Raw genomic sequence first — 8767 nt, 5'->3', positions numbered from 1 at the left:
TTGGCAACGGTACCCGACGGTGCAATATGGCTCTCTCTTTAATGAACTACTAACTGTCCCCCGTTTTAATTGATGTGACATTTGAGCCATTTATCTCTGACATTTCAATGAAGGATGATTCTCAGCCTTGCCATTTACTTTTTTGTGCTATTTTCTAAGAGTCATTTGCATTTTGCTGCTCTAAACCTGCTTTTTGTCTCTCATTAGCTAATTAGAGAGGAACATGCACAATTAATAAAAATGAACATAACCTAGTTTGATTTAGGCTTGATGAGGGATAATCAGAAAATCACTGTTTTCTTAATATTCATCAAAAATGATGTGAAGGGCTACCTGTGGTAAAAGGTGACTTAGGTACAGCCTTGTAACCTTTACCCACATACCAACATGCAGCCTACAGTGTGGGACAACTTATGTTCACAGCATGGGGAGAATCAAGCTCAATTAATCAGCATATGATTGCAGTAAGCAGCCCCCTCTGCTGGATCTTCTGGGCCATACTGTTTGAAATTATTTTAATGCTGCATTTTCAGTGGCCACACAATTATCATATGTTATGCTCTTGTAGTAACGCTGAATCTTTCTTTGTTTGCTTTATTAGATTAGCCAAGAAAAAAATTGCTCAAATTTAGAATATCAAACATTCAAGGACAGTTTTTGAATTTCTTTTTAATTTTTTTTATTTTTGCAGTCTACTAATTTCTGACACCATTGCCACTTTAATTCTGTTTTCAGATGTCACATACTTTATGTTTTCAGTGTACAGGGATATATATATATATTTATTTAGATGAGTGCAAATATTTGATAAAAACAGGAAATTCTTAGGCCATGGTGGGGTGAAACAAGCAGCCTGAAGTGCGTGTGAATGACATGCCTAGCCAGTATACCAAAGGTTCCAGACTCAATTGTTTTCCATAATGACACATATTTTCAATCTTTTTAAGATATCCTTTAAAAACACAGTTCCACTGATGACGACTGTTCCTTTGATTGTGAGCGGCATCATTGCCAAGGTGTGGTGCCCTGTCTGTGTTGGCAGCAAGGCTGATATCTTTTGTTTGAGACTCAAAGAGCTCCTTTTCCTGTTCAGTTTCCCTCACTATTTTTGTTTGTGTGAGGTGTTGATAGACTTATACAGTGCACAGCTTCCTTTTAGTGTATAGCACCAGATGTTTGTGAGAATAACAACCCTATTTTTTTCATAATAACAGAAATTGTTTATGAGCAATTTTGTCCATCCGCAAATGTATGATTGTCATAGTTCAGTCATATACTGCCTGTCTGTCTTGCTCCCTTTTCCTGTGTTCGCAATCTGACTCTCATGTTGGCGTGGGAGGAGTTGAAGTCATTTATGATATCAGATATTCTCTAGGAGAGCAGGAAAGTCCTGACAGACTCAACAACCACCATCCTCTCACACAGTGGTGTGTGTGAGTGTGCATTTTAATCAGGAGAAATGGCTCTGCGGGCCTCACATTGCACATCGAGGAGGTCTGGGTGTTCTCATTGTGTGTACCCGGTGTACAGTAGATGTTATGTCTGTTCCTCTAAATCAGAAATTGAAGCAGTCATGAAAAAAAACATTCTAAAAGCAACCTGTTATTTTGTTCTTTGTACTTTGGCACTTTGTTATTCCACTCCTCTCAACAGAATTAGCCTGATCACCGTACAAGAAGTGCCTGGCCACAAAGACGTGACAAAATTTTTCTGTACCCTCCAGTGCCCACTTATTTAGTGTGCCTGTGTGCCTCTGTCCCTCCATCTCTGATATGATGTGGCTTCTCTATTTTACTGTTGACATAGTGCTATGAATGTCTGAGCACTTTGCAAATGAAGAGGCTTGAACTCCTGACAGGCAGTGTCGCCGGCGCCATGACACACTGGCCCGCACATGCTGTGCGGCATAATGATGACATTAGGATCCAGTGATAATATCAGGACGCACTTCAGATAAATGACTGATAAACCAGGGGTTGTGCCTCTCGTATTACACGCTTGACAGAGCAGCTAATCAGTGTCCAAGTGACTGCTATTACATAAATCATGAGCTCGACTTTGATGCATATTCCATCGGTGTTCCCTATTCATCACGTCATCTGGGGGAGACTCTCTGGATGACTGGCTGCCGGGCCAACACACATTTTAAGAGCACATTATGTTTTCATTAGAATTTGATATGATCCATTCCAGTGTTGATTTGATTTTACATGCTCGGGTCATTTGATAGGAAACTACCAAGGAGAGGGAGTGTATTGTTGCATTGTGTAAGCTGTTTGGTTTGTCATTTCTTTCTCATTGGCCACATTTACAGTAAAGCTGGCTGTTGATTAACAGTACTGTTTCTTGATGTATTCATTTTTTTGGAGTTTGTCCAAAATATGTCCATGCTTATAATTGTTTTTTTGTGTGTGAGTGTGTGTGTGTGTGTGTGTGTGTGTGTAAATTTACAGAATTGTGTTTAAATAATGTTCTCACTAATAAGAACGTGAGCAGGACATTATTGCTTTATTTAGCAATAAAATCAAAAGCATTAAAAAAAAAATGAAGTTGGAAGGAGGACGCATGGTGTTGAAGTGAGTCACCATGTATGTTTTATTCTCCAGTATTGGGGTCAGAGGATGTGAAGGTGGGGGTGTTAATTTAATCCCCATTCTTACCCAGAGCATGGCCACACTCTCTAAGGAGCTTTATCTCTGACAACTGTGTCAAATTAGAGAGACCACGAGCCCCTCATAAAGAATATGTCTGTCAGACTACATTGTTCCTGGCCTCTGAAATATACGGCCGAGAGAGACAAAAATAGAAGATAACACCATAGTCCCACAGTTGGACTTGAACATGATGAAATAATTTTCAAGCCATGTGATCTTGTCAGTGAGACAAACCGCTAATAAAACTGACATTTGTGTATAATTCAGTGCCTTTTGTGTACAGCTATTCATAAGTTTCAATAAGAATTAGTGTTGCTGCATTCAGACAGCAGCGCTGCAGTATGACACCTATTCTTTAATTCAAAATATTTGTGCTGTATTTTATTCATTGGCCAAACATATGATAAAATGCTTCAGCAGAATTATTTAGAAAACCTTATTGGACATTAATGCATTGTAATTGAATCTGGCCGTATATAATTGATGGGAGCGTAACATTCCATTAGTTATGGTACATAACTCCAGGTCAGTCCAGTCTGATAAGTGCCCATCATTTATCTCCGTGGTATCATCGCTGTCCCACAGTCAAACATGTAAAACAACTCTTAATGTTCTCCCTAGTCCCCTATGGGTGTTTCTCCCTGTTATCATCATTGCTTCTATTCTAGGGGGACTTCCTCTGGAGACAACATTTTCATAGACCTTTGACCTAAACCATATTTTCCATTTGAATGGTCTGACTAGTGAATATTTACAAGCATGTTTAATGTATAATAGATCTCATCTTTGAGTATCAGGAGCCATTTTCTGCTCAGTCAGGCTCTGGCTTTGGCCTTGGCCTCTAGCTTGAGGTAATATTGACCCCTCTTAAAAACAAAATGACCTGTGCCTCATTTAGGCCAAGTAGTATGCATACGTATGTTACAAGTCCTGAGGGCATACATGTTTATAACAAGTAAAGCTGGCAGTCTCGAATGTAAACATCTTAGCACTGTAATATTATTGTATCAGTAAAGTCCCAGAAGGTGGTAGATTTAATAATGTGGGTGGATTATATAAGAGAGAGAAATAAAGTAGTAATTTGAAATTGTTTGGGGACCTTTTGTGTCAATGGTTATGGAGGCTAAGGGACAATTCCATTCCCTGAGGCCACTGTTAAAAAGGCAATGACTTCTCTTGTACATGCGCAGCATTTTGGAATCTACATGCATTACTAGCACCAAAGGCTTTTATCATGTGATTAGTAATACATAATACATTTGATTCTATTATCATCCAAGGAAAATGAATGAAGGTAGTGAAAGGAGGAACACGTTTATGATGAATAACATCTCAGTGCAGTACTTGAATATACGTTTAATAGCGAAACAAATCTGGGTTTGCAACCCGGGTGCTTATACAACCACAGGGTTTTTAATCGCTTTCTTGCCGATGAAAGTCCCAGTAATTGCTATATTTCCCTTTTTGTTTCAAGGACCTTTGACGATCCCTTGGCTTGCATCAGAGGGCAAAGTCATTAGTGGAGAAATGAGCTCAAGTGAAGAGAAAGAGATTGCGGGGCTCCCAGCATGATTGGAAACTTTGCCTCACATTGCATCCTAATTTGAATTCAATTTTCAACGTATATGTGATAGATAAGGACAATTGTAAAACATACAATTATAATAAAATCTTAATTTTGTTTATTTATCTTTTCCTAGCATTTGATAATTATTTAAAAAATAGAAACAAGGGCTGTCCTCTGTTAATAATATTAATTTAAATTATGCTGACAAATTTAACATCTTCTGTCATGTCAAATATTAAACACTGAATAAAACTGCCATCCAGACCATATGCTAAAGATAGATTAGTTATATTCTGCGGAAGCTAAAATGGCAATATGTTCTGTGTTATAATGCTGCAATCATCATTGCACTAAATTGTTGTGAGGGAGGGGGAAGGGTGCAGGGACATATGAAATATGAAATCCTGTCAATCATGCTGCAGTATACAACACTTTGTTGCGGTTGGGTGACAGTGGTTCTTTCATGTAAATCACAGACATTAGAAATAAAAGACAGGCCTGTTGACTTGTTTCATGCTGGGAATCGGTGGCCCAGCATGTGTTGCTCTGTCTGTGCTTCACTCTCCTGTGGAACCGCTGTCCCCTGGGTCCTAGCACTGCTCCCTGGGGTGCACTGCATATAATTACCCACAATCCACCCTGAAACAGCTCTCATTTACAGTAATCAACAGTCTGCACTTCAAAGGATCCATGTGGCATCAGACACCAAGAGCCAGCGTGTGTTATTACAAATTATTATTACTGCCTCTTAGTTACCTATATATGCTAAAGCTGTGGACTATGTTAACTGTTGAGACTAGGAGAGCCCTGCATGTATTTTATTTATTTTATTTTTTGTTCCATTAAAAACTGACAAGGGCAGCGTTAAAACAGTCTGTGCTGCTAATTAAGTCAAAAGCAGCCTTGGTTCAATATGAGGTCTGAAACGTAGTAGCAAAAGCAGTACATTTCTAATATTATACAGCAGGAGGGTGTGGAAAAAAAAGGCTCGGGGGGAGTGAGCTTTGTCAAGGGCTTTGAAATTTATATGACTAACAAATTCAAAATGCAAGTAAGAAATGCAAGATCATTTGATCATTTGGCAGTCATGATGGTGGTCTGTGATAATGGTCATTATCATAAACCGTAGCCATCATTAGGCTTGATTTCAGATAATGGTCAGTGTGGAAACCATTTTATACAGAGAAAAGCCTTTCCCCATTAAAGACATATTAAGTGAATTAACTCACATCATGAGTAGGGAACCACTATGTGGTATTGCCTGGAACATAATGTGCTTATAATGTGAAGCGATTTCTCCTGACTGGAGACAATTCAGCCAGTTTGGAATCATAATAATTTGTCTTAACCCCGCACCTCCCTCTGTTTAACTTTTTACAGACAGAAAAAAATGTACACATATATACATAGAAAATTTTGTATACATATATGTATACATGCAAAGAAAAAAAATCTTCACACACACGCACACACACACACACACACACACACACACACACACACACACACACACACACATTTATTTATGTATGTAAACAGACAGACTCACATACACATGGAGAGAGAGATATAACACAATGTACAGTTGTACAGTTATACACCTCTCTAATGCAGTAATTCAAAGATTCTTTTCCCATTTACCTCTCGGCAAAATGGTCGCTCTGCATCCAGAGAGACCACCTTCAGACATGACATCCTCTGCTCTCTAGTGGGTAGAGCAGCGTCCTCCACAGAAGCTGCCTCTGACCCTCTGGCACTGCTGGGCCTCATCATTGCCGGTCCATTAGGGATGCTGGAGCAGGTCTCCAAACGGGCACGGCTGCACCACATTACTCCTACCCCTCACTGCTGGCAGGTCCCCTAGTGGCCAGGTCATGTCATGGCATGGGTGCCCTGTGAGTGAGCTTGTACCAGGTCTGCCCTTGACACGCCCCCCCTCCCCTCCCAACCCACCCTTCCCCCTCCTCCTCCTCGGAGAAGGGAGAGCAGACCGTCCGGATGGGGCACTGGGGGTGCCAGCTGGTGCCAGCTGCGAGGGGAGATATCCAAGGTGGCGGACACCTGTCCTAACTCGCGCCCCCCAGCTCCCACAATGCATCTGGTGCGGCCCCGCAGACCCATCGTGGGGAAATGAGGCGCTAACCTTGAGGAGAAATGCTCCCAGCGTCGCATTAAGAGAGGCCCTAATTGCTGAGTGCTAGCACTGCCAAATGACATTAGGAAGTGCTGTCGTTTACTTTAACATAATGGCTCAGCGTGTTTTTTGGCTAAACTTCCTTTGCTTCTCTGAGATGTTTCACCACAGTGGCCATTTTGGCCCTGTCATGACCAATCAGCGGAAGACTTGAGGATGATAGCGATTCTTGAGGACAATAATTCTAAAGACATTTGAGAGTTGGGCATTCAAATGTAAAGTTGAGCCCTATGGTGGGAAAAAAAAAAAAAACACTGCAAAGGGCCACATGACTGCTCCATAGCATGAGCGCACCATACCATGTAAATGGCTGCTATTTGTGAAATAGCAAGTGCCTTACTGTACAGGCTGGTTGAGTGATTATATTATTTATTCCCTTTCTTAACAGAGCACATGCTTGTATGGCTTTGTCGTTTCAAAGAAATACTAACACAGTCCACTCAGTGTGATTAAATTAAACAAGCATGCTCATTACATTATGCATACTGTAATAAGAATAGCCCTGACCGGTCTGTAGCGGTACAGCAGGCTCCACCGAGAATGATCACATGTTTCACTGCTGTACTAGATTTTTGGGGCGCCCATTAGCAGAACAAAAATCACCTTTGATTTAATGAAAGGTCCTCATTTGCTTACCGGCTCCCCTCACTTACGGGCACATGGTTAAATTAAGCCCACCCACCCCCCAACCCTCCACCCCCCATCTTCTCCTCCATTCGAAGGAGACACCGTCCCCTATCCTGCAGTATAATGCTGTGATGATTCTATGATCTGGTGTTTCAAGTCTGCGGGAGTGTCAGAAATCCACTGCAAGGTGCTTCTAATTGCAGATACACCTCAGCACTTGAAAGTAATGAATGTGAGCATGGTGAAACCTCTAAGGATCAAACGCTAGTAATACATCATCAGTTCTGAAAAGGGTAATTCGTTTCCCTTCGCCAAGCAAAATATTAGAAGTTCAGATAGGGGGGTTTTATTATTAATTTATTCTTCCCTCAATACATGATTTTGTAATTGAAGTGCTATGAATATAGTAACCCATATATCTTAGCGAGCCAATATGCATCCGTTGACTAGACGTGGGATTTGAGTGTGTAAATATTGTCTGTAGCGAGTAGCAACAAGGATGATTCTTCCTCAAACAGACTTTGGTGATATGTTTGATTGGATTTTGAGCCATGTATTTCCCAAGACCATAACAAATCATACTTTATTGTGTCTCATCTTAGATCTATAGTGTTATTTACTGTACCTCTAGTGAGCTTAACTCCATGATTTTGTTTGAAGTTTTGTTCAGATAAATGCTCATATCACTGGCAGGTCTTTTATAATTGTGTCTTCATTTGAGCAAACTTTGTCAAATTCGGCAAGCTTTTTGTAGCAAATTCTGCTCACACACACTACGGAAATACCCATGCATACAATCTAAATGTTATTTCTAAATGCTGCTTCACCTGATCCCTCCAAAGAGTATCACCTCCAGCCACCATGAGGTAATCGTGCCACAGGGACTCAGTCAAAACAAGTCCGGCAGCTCACTAGAAGACGGCCTCTTACTGCTGGTCGACCCTTGCGGCCACCAAGCTGTTGACCCCAGCAACTCAGGGGTAAGAAGTTCAAAGCCCAGCTGTCCGTGCGTGATCTCTTCGTCTAGGCCACGGTCGTGCGCTGCGGGGCCACTTCCCCCACTGCCTGAAACTGATGTTCTCTCAAACAAAATCAGGATATGCTATGCTTCTTAAATGGTGCTCTAAACTGCTGAAACGCAGTTGAGCGCAGAGTGTGTTTGTGTGTTCGCGGGATGTAATTTACAGCCTTGCGTTGAATGCGAGCTACCAGCCTTGTGCTGGGACTAGTGTTGTGGCTGCACATGGCATCTGCTCAGATGGCCACTGAGGAACGAGCATAACAATGTGCCATTCACGGGCCAGATGATGTCCAACTGCGAAGAAGAGCTTGGACAGGAAGGGTAGAAGAAGGGCAAAAAAGACGGGACAGCTTGATGGACTTTACAAGACTCCAGTAAAATACGAAGAGTTAACCTAGCAAGACAAAGGAGAAAGATAATGAATTTTCAGGGCTGATATTAGATGAATCAGGGCAATACGATAATTCATTTCACATCATATTTATCAAGTGCTTATTGTTGTACAGCTAGTCACTATATTACTCACATAATCAATCCCTTGTTATTTCAGAGGAGAGACAAATCAGAACTGCAGTCCACAGTTAAAGCCAGGTCTCAGCGACCTGTCATCTGTGTTGTACAGTTAGGAGGTGGCTAACCCCTGGGGGAGGAGAGAAAGTGCTGGGGGGTCTGAGGTGTAAAAACCCAGGAATTTCAGGGGCTGA

Source organism: Myripristis murdjan, chromosome 15, assembly GCF_902150065.1.
Source record: "Myripristis murdjan chromosome 15, fMyrMur1.1, whole genome shotgun sequence".
Classification (NCBI taxonomy): Eukaryota; Metazoa; Chordata; class Actinopteri; order Holocentriformes; family Holocentridae; genus Myripristis; species Myripristis murdjan.
This window is presented reverse-complemented; position numbering follows the sequence as displayed.